This window comes from Epinephelus lanceolatus, chromosome 16 (genome assembly GCF_041903045.1).
Source record: "Epinephelus lanceolatus isolate andai-2023 chromosome 16, ASM4190304v1, whole genome shotgun sequence".
In the NCBI taxonomy this organism is placed as follows: domain Eukaryota; kingdom Metazoa; phylum Chordata; class Actinopteri; order Perciformes; family Serranidae; genus Epinephelus; species Epinephelus lanceolatus.
This window is the reverse complement of record NC_135749.1, coordinates 40,961,395-40,974,223: the sequence shown is the minus strand read 5'-3', so window position 1 is coordinate 40,974,223 and position 12,829 is coordinate 40,961,395. Positions and strand designations below refer to the sequence as shown.

Sequence of the window (12,829 nt, the reverse complement as noted above, 5' to 3'; positions counted from 1 at the left end):
TTGGAATGTGTGAGCCGTGTGGGGAAGACAGGTCCATAATTAGCCTCTTTTTTCCAGAGTATTTGCGAGTGGCACCACCTATTGGGCTGATGTGGAACAGAGGAAAAGGAGGAATATCGAACGGGCCTATCATGAATCCTTCTTTGACCTCTTTAGCCAACAGGTGTTGACAGTGTGAGGTTCTGCGAGAGCAGACTGGAGGTTGTGACAGACATGGGAAATGTCAGGGAGAACTGCCATACAGGGATGAAAACCATGTGTGAAGCCATCTATAACAAAATGAACAAGCTGTCTATCAGGATGGTTTTGTAGAGCAGTGGCAAGGACATTCACCTGAACGGGGGCGCTGAGGTGCTGTACAAGTTGGTCTGCAGCTGTGGTTGGATTGTGGGGGCAGGTGCTCCTGGCATGCACACCGCCGCAGAAGGAGCAGACATGCAGGAGACAGCAGTTGGAAAGAGCACTGCCCAAGTGGTTGAAATTGTTGCACACCATCCTGCCATCCTGGTAGAGGATCGGCCTTCCCCGTGTGTCGACCCCCTTTGGCATAGGGACATTGACCGAAGGACATATGTTAGCAGGCCTAGGAATGGTGGGAGGTGGGGGTGCGGCAGGTGACAGGCGGTTAAAGACTGTGGTGTTGCGTGAGGAAGATGGACGTGAGCGAGGCAGTGGAGCAGTGACAGTGCATGCTGTGGCAGGGTGAGAATAGCTCGCAGGTGTTGCGTGAGGAAGATGGACGTGAGCGAGGCAGTGGAGCAGTGACAGTGCATGCTGTGGCAGGGTGAGAATAGCTCGCAGGAGAGGGACGTGCGGGCTGCAAATATGCAGCAGTAGAGTTCAGAGTCAAGGGTGCCCCAGTACATTCCCTGGTTAAATTACTATATCCGGCCAGCTGCTTGGTTAGCAAAGTGCACATGGTAACTGTAAAACCCTGTCCCTCCAAAACCTAGGGCCATGTCAAGCACGATAGATAGATAATCATCCATCTGCTCTCCGTGTGGGAAATGCAGAACAGATGACGTCGCGGTAGAGAGAAAAAGCGAAGGCAAATTCTGTGGAGGTTAGGTCTTTAGACTGTGAGGGTAGTGAGTGGCGGAGTTGCACGGAGCCGAAGTTTGTCTGCACTTCCCTGAGCTAATTAGTGTCAATCACTGATGGCTTAAGAAGCTGGGCTAAATCTACGTAATGACCAGTGAGAATCTGTTGGCGTAGTGCAGGAGAGACGGGAGAAAGGCGATAAACAGATGAAGCTGGCTAGACAGGTGGTGCTGCTGTGGCGAGGGTGAAATTGCCAGTACAATGAGAAAATACATTTGGGTGTTGGGGAAGGGATGGGATGGGGATGGGGAGGGGAGGGGGAAAGGATAGACCAGTTGGAAGTAAAGGAGGAGGCTGGAGATCACCAAGTTGGTTAGCCTGTGGTGGGACCCCTTAAGTTGCTGACTAAGGCTCTCCTGCTGCTGCATTGGCTATTGCAGAAAAAAGAGGAGCAGAAGCCGTGTTGCTGGGAACGGCTGAAGGAAGCATAGAGGAAGGGATGATGGGATGAAAGGATGTATGTGCACAGGGATTTTGTGAAGCCTGCGAAGACAGGGATGAAAAGAAAGCTGAAATCATCTGAGAGAACTCAGGAGCAGAGGGAGCAGGCACAGGGGGACATACAAACTGGCCCACACCTGAGGGGGCTGATGATGCAGGCTGTGGCTGAGGCAGCGACGGCCCTGTGACATCACGCCTGACGACACCGGCAGTTGGTGGCACGGGTGAGGAAGCCGGAAGAGCGGGAGGTATGGAGTCTGTTGCTGTGTTGATAGAGGCTGAATACAGTCGAAAAAGTGTGGCTTTGTTGGCGTTGCGGTGAAATGGGATGCCCTCACTTCGCAGGAAACGTTGATTAGAGGTGTGGTTGAGGCGTGGTTCTGCTCCCGAACCTAAGTTAACAGGTTAACTACATTTTTTTTCTGTCACCAATTAATGCTAAACATTATAAATCTGAAGTATAAAACAGATCAAAATATATATGGTGCACATTGTTTTAATATCTCCTTGCTTAGGGTAATATTAATTTGCCTGACGCGGCAGGATCTGTGAGCGTTTGGTCGCTAAGAAGACTGTTAAGAGTGGGTCAGCTCAATCTTACAACTCCTTCTTAGTGAAAGATCTTAAGCTAAGAGCGATCTGGGAAACGCGTTTTTCTTTCACGGGAGGCTGAAGAGCGTTCTTAAGAAGCTCTTAGCGCTAAGATCTTCTTAACTGGATCTGGGAAACGCGGCCAATATTGGTACATCGTTAGTATCAGTCAATATCAGCTTTAAAATTAACCCAAAAATCCAGTGGTTACAACTTCTCGAATGTAAAGAGTTGTTATCTATGAAAGTCAGTTCAATATTTTGGGGTTTTGGACTGTGGGTCTGACAGTCCAAAATATGGCAAATATGGCAAAACCATGTCTGGCATTTTTCAGAACATTCTGATAATTTACAGACCAAACAATCAATGTATCCAAACTGGCACATTACTAAAACAAATGCAAATAATCAAAAGTTGCAGCCCTAATTTTCAACATTGCAAAGGCGTTGTACAGCTGTTTGTCTCTAGACATTAAATGGAATTAATTGTTTAACTTAGGTTCAGGAGCAGGACCACGCCTCAACCACTCCTCTAATCACCTGACTAACGTATATATACCAGCACAGCGCTACCACAGGCCTGTCAGATCTCTCGAACATTGGCGACCCTACGTATCTCAGCAAGTGTGTTTTTCATGAACTCACCAAGATGGATCATGTGCTGCAAGTCAACCCGTCCGGGTCCGACTCCGATGACTTGTACGACTCCCTGTTTGAGCCAGGTGATCCTCTGACTCTGTCTCAGCAGTCTGCCGGTAGCCGACACTCCCAGGGGAGCCGGCCGCGCTCCGTGGTCCACATCCCTCAGTCTCGCCGTGGTTTTCCGTTGGGCTCCATCAACGAGATCGCCCCGACTCCTAGCGGGTCCCAGGCCTCCTCTCCTCCGTCCTCGCGGGTGGGAAATCGATGCCGCATCCACAACTGTGGGAGCCAGCGGCGGTCTCCTCCTCCCCCTTCCCGCAGCGGTGCAGCGACTAATCAACCTCGCCGCTCCCGCGGCACTCCGTTGCGCTCCACTCAGCCATCTCCACGTCCACAACAAGAGCCCAACATCAGGGATTGGACCATCGCCCGGCTCCAGCAGTTCCTGAGGGCAAAAAACATCCCTTTCCACCGCAGTGACAATAAGTCCAGGCTGTTCCAGCTCTATTCAGCCGCTGTCCGGGCCCACGAGACCACAGCTCCTTCTCCCAAGCCGGCCACACTTCCGGGTTCCCTTCCAGGTTCCCTTCCGGGGCCTTCTCCCGCCAGCGTCACCGTCGGTGACGTCACGGCGCCTCCACCACTCCAGCCGGAGCAGCCTCTCTCATTCATTCCCCCAGCCAGGGGTCAGGTCGTATCACCCCCTGTGCCTGCTCCCTCTGATGCAGATATGTCACGCGCAATATCTGCCTTCTTCTCCTCCCTGTCTCGCAGGCCTCCACTCTCACCCCGTGCGCACACATTCTCCATCCCCACATCCCTTTCCTCTACCCTTCCTTCCAACTATCCTGTTCCGGCTGGCATCACAGCCCAGGAGCCCCATCCTGCAGCAAAAGGGGCTCACTGCGCCAGCAAATATTGTCCAGTAATTATGCAGACCTAGCCCAGCTCATTCAGCCATCCTTTTTCGACGGTCGTCAACCCAGGGAACTGCAGATTGTCCTTGGTCCAGCTCTACTAAAGCAGTCACTGAGCTGGTTTACATGCACACTAATAAACCGATCATTATCTGAATTCTGGAGTTACCTGATTATTCAAGTGGTCATGTAAAAACATTTTAGAGGGAAATATTGTACTCTCTACTCCACTACATTAACCTGACAGCTTTTGTTTCCTTTCAGATAAAGATTTTACATAAAATAATATATTTTTATATTCTCAGTGTTTAAATTGTCACTTTTATTTTATCTTACTTATATGTTATGCACTTTGTGTGACAAGTTTATATACAATACACTTGTATATTGCACTTTGCAGTACTTTTACTACGAATCTACCCAAAGTATATAAAATTTGCTCCACATTGATAAACTACACATTAGAATGCTCTCACGTGTATTTGTTAATGATAAAAACAAACAGTACTGTAAGATTATAAGCTGTCAGCATGATGAGTGCTTTATTTTGCAAATATATGACTTGCATACTTTTCAAGGTTTTTCAAGGATATGAGTACCTACTGTAACAGGAAGTTTGAGTTTTATGTCATGTACTTGGGGAGAAATCCAACTGAAGGACTTAATCATGTAAACCAGGTTTTTCCGATTATCACATTATTGAAGTGCATGTAAATGCGTCAAATCGGATTATTACCATTACCTGATTATTCCCAGTTATCTGATTATTGTGCGCATGTAAACGTGCTCATTGCCAGCCAGGTCTAAAGACTTAACTCCTGTTGAGTTTGCTCTACTGTAGCTTTCTCCCTCTTTCGTGACGTCATCTGCTCTGCTTATCCTTACCGTCGATCAGAGCTGGACGACTATCTGTCCATCGTGTTGGACATGGCTTTGCGTTTCGGGGGGGCGGGATTTTATAACTACCATGTCCACTTTGCTGCACAAGCAGCCGGCTGGTTGCAGCAGCTAAATCAGGGGATGTACTGGGGGGTCTTCGATTCAGAAATATACTGCCGCATTTTCACAGCTCATTCCTCCCTCTCCTGCAACTTATGTGGCGCTCCTCCACCTCTGCAGGTTTCGGCGGGTATTACAGGGGGAGGTGGTTTGCTGCTGCTTGGCCCTCCGAGTTCGAGTCCCTCGACGCAGAGTCACGCTCTACCTTGTCTGCTCTGTACGAGCTGTATCCTGTGATCATCACCACTCTAATCTGGGGACACGAATGGTCTAAAAAAAATGCATCACTATTCACTCTGACAACATAGCAGTAGTAGATATCATCAATAAAGGCCGTTCCTGTTCCCCAGCCATCATGCCATTCACCTGCAGATTCACTCTCATCTCCGCTCAGCATCAATTCATCCTCCATGCGTCTCACATTCCCGGTCACCACAACACCATCGCTGACTCACTTTCCCGCTTCTCTTTCCAGAAATTCAGGTGCTTGGCTCCAGACTCGGATGTCCATCCCACACCAATCCCACCGTTTTCAGCGACCATATTCAATTAAATCCTCATCTGGCAAATCTCACTCGCACCTCCCAAGAAGCCATCATTAACAGTTTAGCACCAAGCACGCTATCTGCTTACCTCACCGGCTGGAATTCTTTCAAGAATTACCACGCCACTTATCATCTACCATTTCCTTCTCTGGACGCCATGTCCATGTGCAACTTCATCACACATTGTCATACTGTAACAAACATCCGGGCCTCCAGCATACAAACATATCTGTCTGGTATCAGTTTATTCCATAAATTATCCACCGGCCTCCCTTGTCAGTCAATCTCGCACTCTCATGTCACCATGCTAATCAAAGGCTTATGAAAGCACGAACCAGCACCGACAGCCAGACGCCTTCCTCTCACCTCCGATCTGCTCTGCCGCTGCATACGCACTCTGCGCTCTGGTTACATTTCTCCCACAGTCGACTTAACACTGGAATCAATGTTTCTACTCGCTTTCTTTGGATTTCTGAGGTGCTCTGAATTTGCTCCAACCTCATCCTTCCTTCCCGTCATCCCATTCTATCCGACATCACCACTCACACTTCCGACTCGCTCATATTCACACTCCGTAGGAGTAAAACCGATCAGTTTGGAGTATCCTTTCCCATCAACATCTTTCGCCTCAACTCCTTTCTCAGCCCGCACGAGCCACTGACCAGATACATCCACACCCGGTATTCTGCCCGTGCTTCACCACAAAATCCCCTCTTCCTCACCGAAACAGGGAGGATGGCCACCCGTTTCTGGTTCCAGAAACACTTCCATAATATCCTCCGTTTCTCCGGAATTTTATCAGATCATTACTCTTGCCATTTGTTCCGTATCGGCGCTGCCTCCTCAGCCGCCAGATCGAGAATTTCAGACCAAGTCATCCAGGTCCTCGGCCGCTGGTCTTCACAAGCATATCAAACCTACATCCACAATAACCTCAATGATCTCCGTCTAGCACACGACAGACTAAGTCTCACTTAACCAGACTCTTTTGGGGGCTTCCTAACAGCACGGGCTCACCAGGACACGAGACGGAACCCCCACACTGGGTCTCTCCGCCCACCTCTACACCTCACCCAGTCCGACCCTCCGATGACATCATCTGCACTCCCCCATTCATCACCACCCCATTCATAACCATTTCTCTGACAATTACATCTTCATTAAATCTTTAAACTGCATTTCGTTGTGGTGTGGTCCTTGCTGGTGAAATGGAGTTAATTGTTTAACTTAGGTTCAGGAGCAGGACCACGCCTCAACCACTCCTCTAATCACCTGACTAACGTATATACCAGCACAGCACTACCACAGGCCTGTCAGATCTCTCGAACCCACCCCCCCCTCTTGTCAATCTGCTGTGTACCTCTCCTCATCTCATTCTAGGCATCGACTGGGGGGGCTTCCTAACAGCACGGGCTCACCAGGACACAAGACGGAACCCCCACACTGAGTCTCTCCGCCCACATCTACACCTCACCCAGTCCGACCCACCAATGACGTCATCTCCATCCCGTTCATTCATCTGCAAATCTGCACTCATTCATTCATTACCACCTCATTCATAACCATTTCTCTGACAATTACATCTTCATTAAATCTTTAAACTGCATTTCGTTGTGGTGTGGTCCTTGCTAGTGAAACAATATTCAATTGAGATGTTTGGCTCATGCTGTTTTTTTCCTTTTTTTTAATGTCAAATCAGATCTTAAACTCATAGATGTTTGTATAATGTACACGTATTTTAATGTCACTGATATCAGTTGTGCAAAGGTTAATGAAATAACTGCCTTATTCATACAACAGTTTGTTCTTGTACTCCCCTTTCCTTTTGGATCATGACTGCAGTAACACAAACATGTCCACTGGAGGAGAAATCCTAATTAACAGTGGACATTCACAGTGCATTCACCAGCTCTGACACCAGATTCCATTATTAGAGCAGGAAGGTTGTGCCTAATTGTAAATACAAATATGATCAAGAGGATGCTCAGAATTCCAAATTACTGTATAGCCTCATTTAAAGGTCCACAGGTGATAATCCAACTGTTCTCTTCAATTGGCTGTTATACTGCTCAATCCCCCATTTGTATGTATTGTCACTTTGGGTAGTACAGCTTGTTGCTCTGCCGAGCTCATTTTACCATGTTGTCCCACTGCTGTCATGTTTGGTAATCGACTCAGAAAGATGCTTGAGGTCCTGAAAGCCTACTCTTGACCAAAAACATTCACAGGAAGAAACGAACCATCTTCTTCTGACAAGCTAACAGTTAGCCATGGTTTCCTGGTGAACCACTCCACGTAAAATCTGCGAAAATTCTCACCAGTGGTTCGGTTTATAATGGCTGGTGGCCGCTGGCGTGTTTAATGTGTCGAAGATAATCCACATTGTTCAGGGTGACCACAGTTACCATCCTCTTCAAAAGTAATATTATTTTCTGTCAACAGTGAGTGATGACAACAGGACTTGGCAAATAGCCAGTTGAATTTAGAGTGGGGCAACAGGCAGTTCCGATTTGGCATCACATTTGTGCCATCTGCTAACAACTGCTGGCTTGTCATAGAAGATGCTTTTTTTGGTTTCTGATCAGGAACAGGTTTTCAGAATCTAAAGTATCCTTCAGAGAGGATTGGCAAAGTAAACATAGGCTACTGTACAGCATGGGTACTGCCCACATAAATTGATGGCACATACAAGTAAGGAATAGTGTTTTTTGTTGTTGTTTTTTTTTCAGAATTTATTGCAGTGATTAAAGGCTCATCAATCCAGACCATTGTTTCTTTCATGCACATCATTTATTTTTTAAATATAAATTACAAAAATTAAGTGACACATACTCAACATAACCATACAAAAAAGAATATAAAGAAATAAAAATAGGGGCGTTGGTGGCTTAGTGGATAGAGCAGATGTCCCATGTACAAGTTTTAAATAAATGAAAATATAGTGATGCATGCATGAGCATGTCATTGGTATTAGCCAATATTGGCTTTAAAATGAACTATCAGAATTGTCCTACATGCTTTTTCTTAATTTACACAATAAATGAATATTACATACATTGAAAAGCATTCTATTTCATGTCTCATCAGCTGGTGGACCATCATAATAAGAGTATGCATGCATAATATGATATTAATTCCACTACAGAAGAGACTTGATGATCACTAAAATTAGGTGGGGAAAAAAGTGGATATATTGATATCTGTACCAGTTATTCACCAAATAAGTTGTAAACTACATCGGCATATTGGATATCTGCAGAAAAATATCCAGTATCGTGCATCCCTAGCAAAGAATTGAACAACAGCAACTTGAGGAGAACAAGTGTTTGCTTAGTTAAATCACCTTAAACTCCATGGGAAATGATGATTATCTTCTATGCATTAAACAACCCAACGGCCACCAGCCATTATAAAGTAAGAACTGAAGACCAATCTTTTCAAAATGGCCTTTGTCCCATCCTAAATTGTCCACTGCTTGTTCCCTGGTATGTTTCTGTCTGAGGCCTCAGTAGCCTGTATTTGCTCTGTTTTACTTACTTTTTGTTGCCTTGTTTTATTGGTTTATTGTCTTTGTTCTTATTGATTGCATGTTTTACATGTGTTTTTGATTACTTGATTGTATTTTGTAAAGCAAATGTGAATTTCTTTTTTGTGAAAGGTGCTATAACAAATACATTTATAATTATTATTTATCATTATAATTATCACAGATTTTACATTTATTGGTTTTCCAGGAAAACATGGCTAACTGTTAGCTTGTCAGAGAAGATGCTTTGATTCTTCTTGGTATGTTTTTCGGAGGGGATGGTACCTGATCAGGACAGGCTTTCAGGATCTCAAGCATCTTTCCGAGAAGGTTACCATACATGAAAGCAATGGGACAACATAGTAAAATCGGGCTTGTCTTGAAGAGTAAACATAGGTCACTGTGCAGAATGGGTACCGGCCACATAAACTGACAGCACATACATGCAGAGAATTAGGCAACAGCAAGTAGAAGAGAACAGGTGTGTGCTCAGTTGGATTATCACCTCAAACTCTGTGGGAAATGTGAAATAGCCATTTTGTCAATTGCAATATGGTGTTGGTTTTGCATCTGTCCAAAGTGGGTATGGCCTCACTATTTTTTCCGACTAAAAAGGCCACTGCATAGACATACCGTTATCATACCGTTCATCTTCTGTTTTCCAACCAGCAGAGGAAGCTGAACTGGAGCCAGTCACCCCTGGGAAGCCACAAGTTGAGCTTCAAGATGGGAATAGACGTGTTTTAAATGTATGAAGATGACCTCACAGCAGGGTGTGGAAGGGCGAAACCATACCAATAAGCATTTTTTTTTTTATAATGATACGAATGCAACACAAGCAACACGGTTTTTGTTTTTTTCCTATGAAGCCCGACAGAGGCAGGCTTTACCCGCTGTAATCATATTCAGTCAAGGCTTCAGTTATGGTAAAATCAACATGTAGCTTCTTTAATTTACAGGAATAAGGCGTTTTATCTTTACCTTAACAATGGACAGCCGTGAACTGTTCAACTACCTCCCCGAAAAATTGTGTCTGCTGTTTGGAGGCTACAAAGAGACAGGAATGCGTCTGACTGACCGCGCTGCTGCATTCCTCTACAACACACACCAGCTCACCATACACACTGTCGTCAATGAAACTGAAAGTCACAGTGTAACCGAGTCCATTTCATTCAGCTGCTCTGACTGCAGCACATTTAACAATCCAGCAGCCGGTGACTTTTGGAAACTTGCCTGTATTTCTCGGATCCTTTAGCAGCTTGTTCATAGTTTGAGGACACATAACATCCTGATCATTTGAAATGAATAGTCTCCAGGCTGTGCCAGACCCAGCTGTTCACTCTATTCCAACACAAAGCCTTTCATGCGCAGTCTTCATCAACTCCTCCAGACTGTCTCACAGAAAGCTCGTTTTTTTCACGAGGACAATGAAATCCAGCAGAGCCCAGCCCGCCGCTGTGTCCGCTCTGTAGTCTGTCTGCAGCCGCTTCCAATGGACCAGCATATTATCAAGCCAGCAGCAATTTATACCTCCGCTGAGAGAGACATTGTGTTTTTCAAAATAAAAGAATTACTGGGGCCCCGAACCTAACAACACACCATGGTGTATCCATTCCCGGAGCAGTTAGAAAATGTCCTGTTATCATCCAAACGCAGTGGAGGAAAATAACTGCACATTTATTCAAGTTGTTTAAATATATATATATATATATAGAGAGAGAGAGAGAGAGAGAGAGAGGGAGGGAGAGAGAGAGGGAGAGAGAGAGAGAGAGAGAGAGAGAGAGAGAGAGGGTTTGTGTCAAAGCCCCCACATTACTCATTCTCCTTTAAAAGAAAGTAAAAAGACAGTTTTTAAAAGACAGATTTTACATAGGCCTACTGCAGTGTAATTAAAGATAGCTACTATACTTTGCACTTTCTTTCTACTCGATTACATGCCACTCGGCAACAGTTAGCTACTATACTAGGTGTTTATCAGATAGTGCTGTCGCAACATTTATGGATTTATTCCATGGACATTAAATTTAACACCATGTCCCTCTGTAACTGAGGCAAGTCCGGGGGTATCACGCTCCAGCACATTTTTGCCATAGATAGAGCTGACAAATAAAGGTCACTCACTCATTCACTCACTCGCAGGATGTGGGGACGCTGTGTGAGTGCCCTATAGAGGGTGTCAAAAGGGTCAGGGTATGGTCAGGGTACCTTCAGGCAGTTCGTTTTTTCGTTTTAAACCAAAAACGAAAAAAAGGAAATACCATGGTTTTCCCATTTTTTCCTTTTTGGTTTAAAACGAAAAAACGAGAAAATGGAGCCGTTTTTTCTGTTTTTGTTATCAGAATCAAAAAACGAAAAATGACAAAACCAAATTCAAATAACAGCCCGATTTTGGATTTTTGCACATTCATTTTTTCATCTATTGTTTTGGACACAAAGTAGAACGGCGGTGACATCAGAGGCGGAAGTAACTTCAAAATAAAAGACAGGAAAATAAGATTGCCTATAAAACTTAAAAATATCCTATAAAACTTTCCCATGTATCTTTTATTTCCACTTACACCTGATGTTTTGCGCATTTTGAAAAGCTGACTGCCATTGCTGTGAGGAACTTTTTATTCATAAAAATAGAAATAAAATGTTATGATAGCAAATTTTATGGCTACAGTAAAACTTGTTGTTCAACCATAACGTTGCTGTTCAGAGACTAGTAAGGGAAATCGTCATGCATATTGTTCCCATGAAGGATGTTTAGGGATTCCCTCAAAGGTTGTGTTTTAATATTCATTCGCCGAATTGTTTGCAGTAAAGTAATGGAGGATATAATAAATTATTGTGTGTGTTGCGTTGTTTTCTCCATAACGCATTGTTGCGTCAGTGAAGTGTCAAACTGATGTTTGTCCTTTTTACCAGCAGATGGCAGTAGGCCTATCGCTTTATTTGCTGTCAATGAAAGCCTGGTTTTCTTAGTTTCTGTTGGATTATACAGACCTGCAATTCTTCAAGTTATTGATACGGACAATTCAAATTATATGCAGCATATATTTACTTGAATTCTTTTATATTGTTGTATCACATAGGCCTATGCATTGTTGTCAGAGATGGGCAGCATTTTAATTACATGTATTTAAAATGTTTTATCACCTACTATAACAATAGAAATGTCATACAAAAATACATCCTGTGCCTTCTTTCAAAATCTGATTAATCGAATAAAATAATCAATGATTAATCCATTATTTTTTAAAAATATATAAGTTAGTGGCAGCCCTAACTATGCAACACATCTGATTCATATTATTTTAACCTGTTAGTGTTTCTTGCAATGTCCCTCACAAATAAACTAATAAATACATGAATACAAACACCTTAGCTACAATTGCACATTAGAATGTGATGAGGAACCTTTAATGTTCATATGAAGGCAAGTGAAGGAGCTGCTATGTTATGTTCTAATAACCTTTCCTATATTAATTTAAACTTTTTTATGTCAACCTCCCAATGAGGTACAGTTTCCTCATCGCTGCCCTTTGCATTGAGGCCCTCCAGACTGGACTGCTATGGACCGCTTCGTCTTTGGTTAGCAGTCCGTCGACCGCCAGTAAAACAAGGAAGAAGCAGCCACCGAAAAACAACGAAAAAGCCACCGAAAAACAACTCACCTGATTTAGACAATGCAAATTTTTTGGAACCCACCTCTTAAAAGAATCAGAACAGGAATCGTTAAAATTCAAACAATGCCTGATCCTAGTGCTTTTTTTTTAAAAAAAAAAAAATCGATTCACATGAAAATTGCGATTCTTTTCTTCAACGATTCCGAATCGATTCATTAATGCAAAGAATCAGTTAAAAAAAAAAAAAAGCACCAGGATCAGGCATCGTTTGAATTTTAATGATTCCTGTTCTGATTCTTTTAAGAGGTGGGTTCAAAATGTTTGCATTGTCTAAATGAGGTGAGTTGTTTTTTGGCGGCTTCTTTGTTGTTTTTTGGCGGCTTCTTCGTTGTTTTTCGGTGGCTGCTTCTTCCTTGTTTTACTGGCGGTCAACGGACTGCAAACCAAAGACGAAGCA

The 12,829-nt window shown here is 44.0% G+C and overlaps 1 protein-coding gene across 3 annotated transcripts in view; it reads right to left on the bottom strand.

Moving 5' to 3' along the window:
- The window catches only part of tmem200b (transmembrane protein 200B), a 31,631-nt gene extending 21,383 nt beyond the window's left edge, over positions 1-10,248 (bottom strand). Inside the window, exon 1 of one of the 3 annotated variants that reach the window (XM_033637526.2) lies at positions 9,743-10,248. The gene's annotated coding sequence lies outside the window, so the exon portion shown is untranslated. Of the gene's footprint in view, positions 1-333; positions 522-9,742 lie in introns of those variants that run through there. The other 2 variants (XM_033637525.2, XM_033637528.2) reach the window with 2 other exon arrangements.
- Positions 10,249-12,829: the final 2,581 nt, after the last annotated feature.